This window comes from Talpa occidentalis, unplaced genomic scaffold (genome assembly GCF_014898055.3).
Source record: "Talpa occidentalis isolate TD23 unplaced genomic scaffold, MPIMG_talOcc4v2.1 talOcc4.12, whole genome shotgun sequence".
In the NCBI taxonomy this organism is placed as follows: domain Eukaryota; kingdom Metazoa; phylum Chordata; class Mammalia; order Eulipotyphla; family Talpidae; genus Talpa; species Talpa occidentalis.
Window position 1 is genome coordinate 93,864,245 of NW_023601212.1, and position 14,507 is coordinate 93,878,751.

At 43.8% G+C, this 14,507-nt stretch overlaps 1 long non-coding RNA gene across 4 annotated transcripts; it reads left to right on the plus strand.

Annotated features, from left to right (window-relative positions):
• Window positions 1-1,665: 1,665 nt before the first annotated feature.
• Window positions 1,666-14,051, plus strand: LOC119241891 (uncharacterized). Of its 4 annotated transcripts, XR_008551246.1 has the most exons (5): window positions 1,666-1,918; window positions 4,128-4,413; window positions 4,910-5,318; window positions 12,188-12,303; window positions 13,239-14,051. It is a non-coding gene; the product is annotated as an uncharacterized LOC119241891 (long non-coding RNA). The 4 variants fall into 4 exon arrangements; XR_008551247.1 differs by lacking the exon at window positions 4,128-4,413; XR_005124387.2 differs by lacking the exons at window positions 12,188-12,303; window positions 13,239-14,051 and adding an exon at window positions 5,785-6,911.
• Window positions 14,052-14,507: the final 456 nt, after the last annotated feature.

Below are 14,507 nucleotides of genomic sequence, written 5' to 3' on the forward strand. Positions count from 1 at the left end.
TTGGGCAAATACAAAGCACATGTCCAGGTTCTCTGTGGCCAGCCCCATCCACAACTCCACTCAGCAGAAAGTGGCTCAATAGCATCATTAACAGCCCATTGATCCAATTATATTTCTTTCTGTTCCACTTCAGAATTACAATCCCTCGTTGCCCCCGCAAGAGCCCAGATAGATTCCTGATGATCAGTGGTGGAGGTAGCTGCCATCAGGACTCGACTGATGGGCCCAAATGCTCATGCAATGGTGGCAGGGATGAATTAATCTGGTTGGCACATCAAGGAAACCTGCTCGTTTCTACAGCCTCTTAGTTTTTCTAGTCAGATTCAAGGTGCAGCCAATGCAGGTCAACCAGGAGCATCACTGGACTGCCCGCATCATGTGTTCCAGGCAAGCAGGCACTCAAGAAATAACTGTTGAGTTGAAAAAATTGCCCAAGGGATCCTATTTTGGGGTTCAAAGCAGAGCAGTTGGTGAATAAATGGGATTTGTCCAAATGGTCTCTTTGCAGGATGGGAACTGGAAATCTGAGTACAGAAGTAGTGCATAAAATGTATTTACTCTAAATGAATATAAGAAAGTGAAAATCAAAATCAACAAAAAACTATGAACCAGAGACACTTGTTGGGGGTGGGGGCGGGAGGGAAGGATTGGGGTCAGAATGGGGCGTTTGCAATTGTATGGGGGAATATAAAAATAAAATTTAATATTTAAAAAAAAAATGTATTTACTCTAGAAGAAGGCAAAGTCAAAACCTTGAGCAACAAGTGAGGCAAAGACAGGAATTAAATATGTACTCTGAGTCCAGTGGGCAGGATAGTAAAGGAGAGAAACAGAGAGTAATAGGACCAGAATAGGGAACATTCACTCACTGACATACCTATGAATACCAGGCACTGTGCTAAGTATTGATGGCCTGGCGGCACAGAAGTCATAATCCCAGCCCTCACTGCTCACGGTCTTACAGGCGAAACCACGACACAAACACACAATCACAACACAGACTTGACAAGTCAAGAGCTAAGAGGGAAGCCCAGGGAGAGCTGAGCGTACATGGAGAGGTGCCTCAGACAAGCTGGGGAAGCTTCCTGGAGGAGATGGATGAGGAAGACAGTAAAACTGAAGGGAAGGGGAGGGGGGTTGGCAGAAAAACCATATATATTATGAAAGACTCATTCCCATTGCTGTCACCTCAACCTTTGACTTCTGCATCTAGACACCCAGCTGGTGAGAATCTGTACCCACAGCCTTTTCCCTGGAGCCACCCGCCCTGTGTTCTCCCACCTCCATGCCTTTTGCCTACCCTGCCCCTCTGCCTGGAGAGCACCACCCTCGCCTACCTCTCCAACCTGCAAAACCATCTCCCCGCCTCCCATCAAGGCACAACCCAAATGCTACCTCCTCCACGAAGCTTTTCCAAGTTCCTCTACCTGGAATTAATCTCTGTCTCTCTCCCTGAATTCCAATAACACGCTGCCTGTTCCTCTCTCACAGTACACAGCACTCCTAACACTGTATTGTAATTATTTGTGTACTTGTCTTCTTTCCTCTACTAAACTATAAACTCTGTCAGGGCAATAGCCTTGTTTTACCCACCTTTGTATATTCCCCATGGTGCTTTATCCACGGCAGGTGCTCAATACATGTTGAATGAAGATTCTGTTTAGCGCATTCCAGGTAAATGAAAGGCAGTTAACAGACAGCTCAGCCAGGATCAGTGGGCAGTCCCAACTTTATAACAACTAGAACTGGCTGCCTTTGACTTAATGAAGTTCCCAGAGTGGACAGAGATTCTTTAAAAAATAGTTGGCCTAAATGACTTCTAGGGTCATCCAAACTTTGCCAGGTTACTATGATGGAGAATGGTTGATAAACAAGCAAAGACGAGAGAATCCCACTAAAAGGTGAAATAGGAATAGAGGTAAGTTATTGCCATTATTTTTACACCTGGATTGCAAGGGCATTTATTAGATTATCAAATGACTAATCGATTAAAGTGAAAGATTCATTCTTAGAGAAATGAAGAGCGTGTCAGAAACGAAAATTGTAATTAACCTATTTCTGAACACCTGAAATTCATTTTAAAAGTTTGATCTACATAATAATTGATCCAAGATCTGATTTGATACACCAGTGGAGTCAAGCGATGAAGGCTTTACAGGGTACAAATCTCGACATACCATCCTGCTTTTTAAACCCTTCGATGACACAGCACCCCCAGTACCCCAGGACACACTCCTCGGTGCTCAGCATGATGTTTGAAGCACTGAATATAGCTCTGGCTGTCCTCGCCTTCTGACATCCCATGACACACACAGACCCAGGATCCCGATCTCAAAAGCCTACAGCAATGCAGTGGAGGGTGCTGGGCCTTGAGCAACACTAGTGTCTGCCCCCACTCAAAAACTGAGCAATTTCCCAGCTCCAGCCCCTTTTTCCAGCAGACACACAGACTCAGTGTTGCAAGCTTTTCCAAGTTTTCAAAAGAATCAAGAAAACTCATCAAACATTGTACAAAAATAAACAATGTGAAAATAAATAAATCAGGAACTCCAAATTGTTTTTATAGGATCTGCCACTTTTCAATGTTGGCTCAAAAATTCTTTAAACACTGTGCAGGCCAGATAAACCCATCTGTGGCTCATGAATCCCTACCCTACGCTTTATTTAGCACCTATTATTTTAATCTGCTTTGTGTTACTCTAATATGCAGTGCTCACTTACCTCCATATCCCCTTCCTAATTTTTCCTCTGCCTTTATCACTCCTCTCCATTTCTTTTTCCTGGATTCATTCCTACTTAACTTTGCTTCTGGCAGCAGTTACTCCTGCAAATTATCCATTTCTTTGTACTTATATTTGCTCAAATTTTTGGGATGAACTTGAGTAGCACATGTTGTCACTGCTTTCCCACTTCCCCTAATACCCTTGGACATTTCCATGCACACAGTTCCCCCATGGGCTTCCAGTCTCGGTAGCCTAAGGCTATTGAGATCCACTCCACAAGCCCATGGGAATTGATGGCCGGTGCAGGAGTAGAAATACTTCCGTTCCCTTGTCCCCTGATGAAAATAACTCCAAAATATGCTGTTTCCAAATCTCCCCTGAAGATTGAACCAAAGTTCTTTTCTGTTGCACTTTGCTTATTATGACATACTTGCTGTGTCTTTCCTGGAAACATTTCTAATAGATCAGTTTAAAGGAGTCCTTGTTCAGGATCTCCTTCCTGGTTCTGTGACAGACAGCCTCTGACGTGGCCTCCACTTGTCTCTACCTCTTGTTTAAGCCCTGTGCAATCCCCTCCCTTGAGTGTGACTTGCTTCTAGGTTTCACAGTGATAGGTATCATCTCTAAGACAAGTTTAGAAAATATCAAACTTCCATTTTGCTAGCAGACTACTGTGTGCTCATCTTGCTTTGATAATACAAGATTCCACATGGGAAAGACCCACGTGGCAAGGGGCTCAGGTGGCCACTGGCCAGCAAACAACTCCAAGCTTCCAATAACCATTGAGTTTAGAAATGATATTTCCCCAGTTGGGCCTTCAGATGAGACCACAAAACTTGAGCCAAAGCTTGAGGCTTTGTGAAAAACCATGAAGCAGAAAACCCAACTAATTTACACCCAGACTCCTGATTCCCCAAAACTATGAGATAATACATGTGTGTTATTTTAACCTCTGAGTTATAGGGTGACTTGTTGTGAAGCAACAGATAATAGTTCTATAATCAGAAAAAATTCTATCCTTGACATCTCCAGAAAATAATTTCTGAGCCCCCCCAGGCCATAGCCCTGTGTCCCTCGTGTCATGGCCTTTAGCATCCTGAATTTAATCCTTGATGTCCCTTGCCTCTCCCCATTTGTCTTCCCTACTCATTGAGAACAAACCTGAAAGTCCTGATAATTTCTTTTTATCAAAACATAGTGTCTAGTATGTAGTAGATGCTGAATAAATGTCTGTTAAAGTAATTTGCTATTGTTTTGCCATGAAATTTTGGCCAAATGTCTCCCTATACGCCATCATTCTCCAGACACCAACTCAAGGGTAAAGCATTCTTCAATATTCTGCAAGATCCTCTCTCTGTTTCCCCTGCATCATTTTCTAAGCAGCTTCTTCTTTTCCAACACCAGGGTGCAAATCAATTTCACATTGACACTTCCTCCCATCTGTTCGATTCATCTGTTGGACGGTCACTCGCTGCCACTTCAGAGCCACAGGGAGTTCACTCTTCCTTTCATACCCCTCTGGGAAGCCCATGGAAATTATCTCTGATTGATGTGATTCCTTCTTTTGGTCCTAATGACAAAATTACAGCAAAATCCAGTCCTACTCTGCACCACACTTGGAAGAAATCTGCTCAGCGTTTGTCTGCCAACCACAACAAAAACTTGATTAGCTGGGACTCGGCACACATTGGTTTGGAATTTTTGTTTTGTTTTTTTATTTCTGGTTAGCTAAGGGATAAAACCCCCAATGCCTCAATAAAGATGCCATTTATTTCCTCCCTTATTACTGGGAAAAAAAGAATCAATAGGTTAGCCCACATTGCTGCCCATTATGAATAAATTCCCCCAAAGAAATTGAGTTTCTCTCTCTCCCTGAGTGAATGAGCATGCTGCAGGCCCAAGAACCATGCAGTCTCAAGCTAAAAATGGTGTTAGAAATTAGGCTGAATCAGGAGAGACCATTCACATATGGGATTTTTATTTAATATATATATATATATATATATATATATATATGATATTCCTTGTCTTTACCCTTTGAAAAGCAAAGGTTATTTGAAAGTTCCAGATTCTTAAAGCCCAACTCTTACTAGTTGTGTTATACTTTGATAATATGGTAGAGATTCTTTTACAGATACCTAAACCCAAGCTTACTGGATTAATTTCTCATATTCATTTCTACTCAGTGGGTATTCAAAATCTCCTGAGCACCTTGGATCCTCTTCCCTGAAGATACATGAGACTCTCTCCAGAACCTTCCCATGGTGTGTGGCATTGTGAGAAATGAAACCATCCTTTGGACCAATCTAACAGATCATTTTACATCTAGGAAATAAAGAAGAAGCCAGAATGATAATTTGATACCTTGAACAAAAATCAACCGCATATTAAGGGAGAAGAATTATAAAGAAAGGAAAGAGGTTGGTGACTATTAACTCGGGATTGAGAACACATTCTTCACTCCTGATCACAGTTTACAAGGCCCTGCATGACCCAGTCCCTGCCTACTTTTTTTGACTACATCCATGCCCATACCCCCAAACTCTCTGAATCAATATGACAAAGAAAGAAAAAGTCTTGTATCGGCCCACGATGGTGAGTGTGTCTACTAAATCACCTACCGTGTTACAGTCCCTTTGCTAGACCATGCCAAGCTCTTCCTACCTCAGAGCTTTTGCACTTGCCATTTCCTTTGCTCTTCCCCAGATAGGTGCACAGCTGACCCTAATTATCCCTTGCTACTCAACTCAACATCATCTCAGAGAGCCCCTCCTAGCTAAGCTGCCACCTTCCATGCCCAGCCATTCCTGATCATGTTCCTGTGTTACAGTTTCTTCATAGCTCATTACCATTTTTAATCAACCTAATTATTGTCTGGGTCCACATGAAATGATAACCTTCATGAAAGCAAGGAATTTCCTGCCTGGCACTTGTGACATCAACATGCCAGCACAAACCTGCCATGAAATAGAAGTTGAGAAAATATCTGTAGAATGAATACAGAAATAACCTTCTTTCTGAGTCCTCCCTAGATAAATATTTTTATCACCTCCACTTACAGATAAGGAAGTAGCGGTACTGAGCAGAGGCGGAGACTCTGCAGGACTACATAGCTGGCAGGGACGAGCGGGCTGGACCATAGCACCATCTAACTCCACAGCCTGCGTTCTCCATCAGTACTGGAGACTGTGTGGGAAGACAGGAAAGTGTGTTTTCATCAATTGTTTTCCAACTTCTATTAATGAAATATGTCTGAGCAGCTGTGACAAGAAGAAAGTCTTTTATCAGCCCAAAATCTTGAGTCTGTCGTAGCACGTTGTGTCTTTCAAATCAGATGCTGCTGTTTTGTCAAATATCAAGAAACTACCACATCTGTCTCTCTCTCATGTACCCCTTTCTCTAGGACCCTCTCACTAGGCAGCTAAGATCCAAGCAGTAGATGAAAGTCATGTCTGTCTAGGATGGTTAGTGAATGGATTTGACAAGCTCTGTATTTGAGGAAAGCCATCTGCCCTTCGCCCAAATTTTCTCACCAAAGTCACCACCCACCAGCATGAAAGTCAATGGTGCAAAATTGTGGGAATTGGGTCCTGCCACTCTACTGGTAGCCATTTTCTGGGAAGCAAATCCTTTTATTCACCCCACTACCTATACTCCCATCTTCAGTTTCATTAACATTGCCCCCCACGTACGCCACTCTGCTTTGCTTCTTGTCTCCAGCTTAAAGTTCGAAAGCCTCACAAGATAGGTAGGTGTTTTATGTTCTGGGTGTTGAAACATGGGGCCTCCTAAGGAAGTGGCCTGCATACTGCACCCCCCCCATGTAGCAGTCATTCCTGAGCATGACTCATTTGGGGAATGCTTTGACCCAGCATCAGAGCCGCAGACAACAAGTCCCCAATTTTCCTACCCAAGTTCCACTTACAAGAAAACCATCAGTGACCTCACCACACTCAATGGACTGAAAATCTCTGGCAAGAAAGAATTTTAGAGGTGACCTGACAGTATAGTCCCACCACCAGTTACAGAATCAAAGAGAACAATTATAGTTCAAAGGCAAAATGTGTGCTATCTTCTCATTATTTTTTCTGATATTAAGTCTTTTTTATTAAGAGAATCATAATGCTCGTTCTCTCTACATGACACTTTCCATCTTTAAACATTAACTAATTAATTGACTGAAATGGTATCTCGGGAGCATTTATCATCCCTCCCATTAGCCAGCGAGCCAGGCAACTGTCTATAAAAGCTGTCGAACACTCAGTGGAGGCTTCGTCTTTCTGCTTCCCTTCCCAGAAATGTTCGTGTGTGTGTGTGTGTGTGTGTGTGTGTGTGAATATGTAAAAGGAAAAAATAGAGGATTTTGCTTCCACCAACCACTATAAAAATCTACCTCTGGGAGACATGGAATTTCAATTGTGAAATAATCAGTCTTGGAAATTGTCCTGTCCTCCAGGAAAAGAAAAAATAAGTAGTTTAACAGCAATTGCCCTTCAAAACAATTACTAATTATAATGTCTATAAAGAAAAATACCCTCGATACCATTACTCCTAATAAAGCCAGGCAAATCTATAGAAAGGAATTAGCTAGCATGTCTAAAATCTGATGGAGAGCTCTTGGGAGTGGTCAGAAGCGGGTGTGCTCCAACCAGCTTATAAGCCCAAATCCAGAGCTTTAGGAAGCTTACCACCTGGGGCAAGCCCCTTCCAGCAAACTGGGAAGATTAACACGGGCCTCTGAGAAATCAGACTAGGACAAATCAGAGAGGTCAACCCAAGATATTTTTCCTGACCTGTGTTTCTGTCCTGCCTGTGGCACTGTCTTCCCTGGTCCCTTCACCTCTTCCTCAAACAGAGGCCGGTGTTTGGGATTCCATATGTGAGTCATGTCTCAATGATCAGTATCATCCTCTCCCCACAGTCCTCTGAAAGATACAGAGGTGCCTGGGAAGAGACACGTCACGTCCCTAAGGCCTGGGGATGAATTTGACTGTCGAATTTCATCTGTTTGGAACAACATGGGGGGGGGAAAGCAAGAAAAGGAACCAGAGGGGAAACTGGGTGGCAGTGCTGAAGATGGGAAGAGTTGGTCTGGCCCCAAGTGCCCTATTCTAACCTGTCCCGAACAAGCAGCCAAATCATTTGAGCTCAGATCCTCAGACCCTGGGTCCTCATCTGAGAGAGGGCAGAGGAGGGTTTAGGAGAGCTGGGGTTTTACACAGTGTTCAGACAAAGGAACCACTCTGGCTACTTTAAGCAAAAAGGGATGTATTCCTAGGTATAAGGTGACTAAGAAAACCAATGGAAGAACCCAAAGAATTGGAGCTTCCAAGAAAATCCCCTCTCCTCTGCAATGCTGGGGAAAACTGCCACTGCTTGGAGGAGACGCTAAGTCAGGAGGCTGGTAGAACACCCAGCAATGTAGGAATCCACAGCAGCGAAGCAGTTGCACTGTGCCTTTTTCCTTCTGCACTCAGCCCTGAACTCAAGGCGCACAGGAGCCCATCAGAACCCAAGTCAAATCCAGAATCTTAACTGCAAGGAGTCTATGAAAGCATACTGTTTCGATTCCCAGCCTCTGCAGCATGGGACAGGCCAGTCAACAGAGACCCGGGGAGAAGTGGAAGAAGACCATCTACTGGGGCACCATGTCTGACCATTAGTAGGTTCCCCTAAACATTAGTTTATCTTCTCTTTCCCAAAATTTTGAAAGTGGCCTGTGACTCATCCTAAAGAAGGAAGACAGCTGGGAGCAAAAAAATGATTATCCTAAAGCATGTGTGAGGCTGCCTTGGGCATCTTCAACTAAGCGATCTGATCAAACCTCAGAGTCATCGTATTTCAGGCATCCTCCTGCCTAACAGCAAGATGGGAGCATTTTCAGCAGCAGCATTAGAGTTTACTCTTTGAAATTTCCCTGTATAATTACATTCACTTTACCAATTTAACCAGTATTTACTGGTTAATATTAATAACTTGGAATCACCTACTAGATCCCAGGCAGAGGTGACTCCTCCCCTTCAAAGAATGAACAGTCCAGGCAGAAAAAAATTGGACAAACCTTATAAATTACAAATTCCAATAAACACCAAAGGAAGGGAATAGGGTCCTGTGAGCCAGCAGAAATAGGGGAAAGCAATTCTGTTCAGGGAGTCAGGAACAACCTCTCTGAGAACGTAACTTCTAAGACTGAAAGGACAATACCAGGAAAAGTGAGGGTGGAGACAAGAGTGGTTCTGGCAGAGTAGCATGTGCAAAAGACGGCATGTTGGAGAAGCCAGGGAATACCAGCAAAGGGAGAAGGACAATAGGGTGAGGATGACATTGGCTGTGTCCCCCAAACTATTCATCTGGGGGTGACATTCCTGCTGAAGTTGGAGACTGGAGTCCAGACCTATTAGACAATGAACATTTCACAAAAACAATATCTAAAGTAATGTGTGTTTACCTTTCTGCATCTTAGTTGTTTCTTCAGTGAAAGAGAATAGTAGTAACCCTCTCCTGGATAGCCGCTAACCAGTATGAAGTTTCTAGAAGATGGCTGGATACAGTGAGCACCACAGTGTCTTCAGTGTCCACCACACCAGTCCAGAGAGGGATTCTCCACCAGGTCTTCCCCATTCAAAGCCCCCCTTGAGACCCTCTCTAGCCAACACATAGCAGAGACACCCATGTGACGCCCTCACATGGCCACAGCTGACCGGACCAGAGCAGACACCCGCCCACCTGGGCTATCAGACGCTCACATGGAAATGTGAAACAGACACGAAGCCTGAGTTGGTCAGGGAGTGTCAGGAGCCAGGAAAAGTCATGGAAGAGGAAGAATCAGATTCTTGGATGGAAAAGTCGGGAATAGGAAGAATCAGATTCCCTGCAAGGGGAAAGTGACCTGGGCTGCAGAGAGGAAGTCTGCAGAGAGGAGAACGGAGCAGAGCAGATGTGCAGAGATAAGCTCCAGAGAGCAAGAGGAGAGGAAGCCTGCTAACAACACCCCAAGCCCATGAGGTCCAGCTGCCGGCACTGGATTCCCCGGGAACCTGCTGTGACCTGACAATAAAATTCCACGTTCACTTTGATTTCTTTGAAAGAGTTTCTGTTCCTTGAAATTAAGCAATCGCTGCCTAAGAGACTCATTGACACAAAGAGCCAAAGTTTTACTCCTGAATCAGGTCGTGGGAACACTGACCAGGGGTCCCGCGCCATCTCAAGGTCTTTCACACTGCTCTTCCCTCTGCAGAGAAATCTCTCCCTCCCACTTTTCATAAAGCTAGTTCTCACTCACCTTCCACATGCCCCCTTTGAGTAACACCTCCACAAACTCCTACTCTGAGTTGGACCCTTGCTGTGGTTTCAATAGCTCCTGGGACCTCTCTTCGCACAGGCAACTCTCTTTGGTCACATGTCCCAAGGCTCCCACCACCCTCCTGCCTTGTTTCCCCAGACACTGCATGCCCTGTTTCCTGCTGGGTCTCCAGGACCTGACAAAGGGTCAAGCACACAGTAGTTGCTCAATAAACATTTGATTAATGACTGTGAAATCATCTAAAAGGAGCAAATCGATTTTTTAGCTTTCTTTTACTCTTTCTTTCATGGAAAAGAGTCTCATTTTGCCCTGCTGGTGCTCTGTTCTGTGCACGGTGTTTGGGCTAAAAGATGAATTAAACATGACCCCTGTGTTTAGGACCTCACAGTCTAGGCAGAGGATATGTAGGTACCTAAATGCATTATGATGTAACATGACTATTAGCAGAGAGAGAGAGAGATTATCGCGGAAATATTAAAAATCATTTATCTTCGATGATCAAGAAGAGTCCTGTTTCATTTCCACCACCTTTTGAATTTCCTCAGAAAATGAAAGTTGTTTGGCTAGCATCTGTCCTCCCCTCTTCCAGATATAGCCCCCCACTTTTCTTTTTAGAGAAGCTGCTCTCTCAGTCCAAGAGCTGGGGCCAATGCCCTCCACCCAGCAGCAGGCAAGGCGTGTGCTCCAGGTCAGTAAACAGACTGACGTGCTCCTCCAGTGACTGGGGGAGATCATGTAGCAGAACTGTGCCAAGTGAGAGTCAGCCTCAGGATTCTTGGGGGAAGCAATGAAAAGGACAAGCTCTTTTTTCACCGAGTCTCTGAGTGGGTAGCAGCCTTGAGTTGTGGAACCCCATCTTGTGATCATGAGGAGGAAAAACTCCCAACAAATGACGCCTACGAAGAAAGTAGGAAGCCAGAGAGAAAATGGCACTTCTGATGTCACCGCTCCAACACGCATATACAGCCAGCTCTTCTGGATTTTTCAGTGATGGGTCAACAAATTCTCTTTATTTCTTATACCAGAGTTTCTCAACCTCAGCACTATTGATGTTTGACAGGATGGGGAGTGCCCTGTGCGTTGTAGGATGCCTGGCAGCATTCCTGGCTTCAATTCACTACGCCATTCTCATCTCACCGCTGTGGCCCCAAAAATGTCTCAAGTCAATGCCAAGTGTCCCCTGCAAGGCATCATCACTTCCTACCACTGGCTTCTGCCTGTTTGGTCAGGTTTCTATTACTTGTCACCAAAAGGAGTCACGACCACACACTAATCCCTCCACTCATGCCTCACTTAACCCCCTAATTTCCAGGAATAACTTTTACTCCTATATTTCTTTACTTTCCATGGTTCCTGAAACATCTATCCACAGGCTTTGCTCCCAAAACCACTTGATCTAGTTCACATTTTTTTTTAATATTGGAGTCAATGAAAGTCAGTCAATGAGATCAAGAACAACTTAGACCTCAGTTCCAGCAATACTTTTATAAGTGGCAGATTTGGGCACATCGATTATACCCTTTTCTCTCCTTTAAAATTTTAAATATCTTCCCTCATTTACTTTCTTTATTTTAGAATTTTCAGCAGTCAATTCTCCTTTATCCACAGACCTTGCCTTCGATGGGAAACTAATCAATAAGAAATTATATTTTTGCCAGGCTATTTTAAAGTAATGTAACCAACATATTTCTCTCTCATTCATGGCTTTATTGATTGTGAAATGAAAACAAAAAGTCGGTGCAGACTCCACACTGCATTTCTGAAGCCCCCATGCAATTCACTTCATCCCAGGCAGCTTCATGCATCTGAGCCATTTCTCTCAGTGGCCTTACTTTGGGTGAAGCTGGTGGTGGTCATCAACCACATCTTGTAAATTAAAGTTCAGCGAGAAATGAATTAGTCCCTCAGAAGGAGGGATGACAGGGTGGTAAGTAACAACAGAACTCAGACAGATAAGCTACATCCACTAATTCTATCTGAAATCTTGTTTTTGACAATTATTTCTCTTATTGTGGTGATGTTGGGCCACCTTTTGGCTCCTAAATTGAAATATCTCTTTCAAGAAAATATCGTATTGTACTGAATGAGAAAATCAAAATGAAAATGAGGTTTCAAGAGGAATGTAACTACTATCTTTTCAATTTTTTTCTTTAAACACCAGCTGGAGAAGTTTGCCAGACCCAGTCAATGGGGATGTGAATCCCTTTCATCAATGTACTTATGTATCTGAAAGCCACCATGATGCCACTGAATGATGGAGAAGAAGAAAAATGGACAGTGAGTATGCCTCACTATGCACACAGTAGGTGCTTGGTGCCTGCCTACCTAGCTGCAATCAGTGAAGCTGGGAGTCTCCTCAAAGTAGTTAGCATTAATTCACAGGGGAGCTGGCCAAAACAAGACGTAACACGTGTTGAGTCTGCATTGCCCCTCCCTTCACAAATACCACGTCTCATTTCATCTCCATCACAACCCCATGAGGGATGGACGCATCTCCACCATCTCATGGATGAAGAAGCCGAGACTCAGAAGTGACCAGAACAAGGTCTGTCTCACTCCAAAGCCTAGGGTCTTTTTGGTCACCCTGCTCCCCACTCACCCAATAAAACCCTATTTACTAACAGAACCTGAATGTTTCCTCTGTGTCTATTCCCTGTTAAGACTCAATGAGGGGTATGGAATTGGGGTGCGGTCTTTGCTCTCCTGGCACTAACAGTCTAGCTGAAGAAACTGGAGGAAAATGCTCATTTGATTTTAAAAAAATCATACCAACACTCCACCCACACCCGCTGATCTTGCAGAAAGACTTGTGAGTTCTAGAGCATGGTATACCACTACACCAGCACATGCCCCTCTCCTTGTTCCTCCTAACCATAATCATCTTCACGCCCCCAGAGTCAAGTCTTCTATGAAGCTCAGCTAAACCCTGGGTTGGTCAGCTGCCTCTCCGCTATGTACCCCCAAGCTCCCAGGAAACTTAAAGTATCTCCAACAAGGGGGAAATTAGTGAGAATACCAAAAGTCAGATGGGAAAAGACACAGAGGATGAAGGGTATGTATTATGGTCCAAGGTGGTGCCATCCACGAGAGGAAACTGACCGGCAGATGAGGGACCAGTATGTAGCCAGGTGTGGTGAACTCATAAGACACAGAGTCAGCCTACTCAAGAGCCAATGAATTCACAATGTTTTACTTTCACTTGTTTTCTCTAGGTGTTTCCACCTATGGAAGCATAGCTGGTGGCCATATTTATGAGACAGGAAGTAGATACCATCCGCTCCATCTGATGAAAGAAGAAACTGACATACTCAGAGAAAATCACACAACATGGAAACTGCAAATCAGCAGAGTTGAGTGGTGCACATCACACTCTGTTGTCAGGCAAGAAACAGCTCTCAACTCCCTGGCCCCATGAACTTGGGCAAAAGACTTAACTTCTCCAAGACTCAGTTTCCACATCTACATGAGAGGACTAACGCTATTTCATAGAAGGATCAAAGGGGTATGTAAATAAGACCTCAGTCAGCCCTTGACATCTGTGACCACAGACCTTTCTCCCTCCGCTGCCACTGCTCATTTGACCTGAGGCAGCTGCAGCACCACCTGTGTGAAACACTGGTCCAGCTGTTCAGCAGGAATGACAGGGCTTCCTCTTGGGAAACAAGATGACTTTGGAGCCCAAGTTTCTGAGCTCTTGTTCAACTGCACATCCCCTTTTTCAAAAATCCACCAGCTTTATGTTTCCTTTCTGAACTGCCAGGAAACAAATGCCAGGGGCTTGCTTTACAGAACCATTTGGAAAATAATTAGTTTACCTTCTACAGAGGCCAGAGTTCACCACTGAGATATTTAAAACTCTACTGATGGCTTAAAATAAATATCACAATGGAGATGTCAAAATAGCAGTGTGTTTTAAAACATGACCTTTGGGGCAGGGGTTGGGGGGAGAGTAAAAAATGTAAATGGATTTACCAAAATAATCTCAAGGTAAGACCTTTGAGGTTTGATACCACAAAAATGTCATATTGTTTAAATTTCTATTTTTTGTGTGTTGTTTGTGTAAGTTTGTTTTTCTCCTCTGAGGGCACTGAAAGGTTTGTCATGAAAAAGAATCAAAAACTTGCGTGAAAAATAAAAAAAAGCATAATTGCATTTTTTAAATCAATCATTAACAATTTTCAGATGTTCCTTTTGAGAAGTTAAGGCCATTCCCAAACACAAATAATTGATTTCTCCCACTGGAAAATGTACTAAGTACTCGATGGATGCCAACTCCTGGGCTGGGTATTTTTCCATGTTTCTCTTATTTTAATCCTCACAGGTGCTCAAGGAGGCAGCTGGGCTCCCCCCTCTGCATAGGAGATAGTGGAGACCCCAGGTACTTGTTTAAGAGTCCAGAGCTAATACAGGACACAGGATTGAGCCCAAGTCATCTTCATCCTGACACCTTCTCGTTCCAGCACATTCGATCTACTCCATTT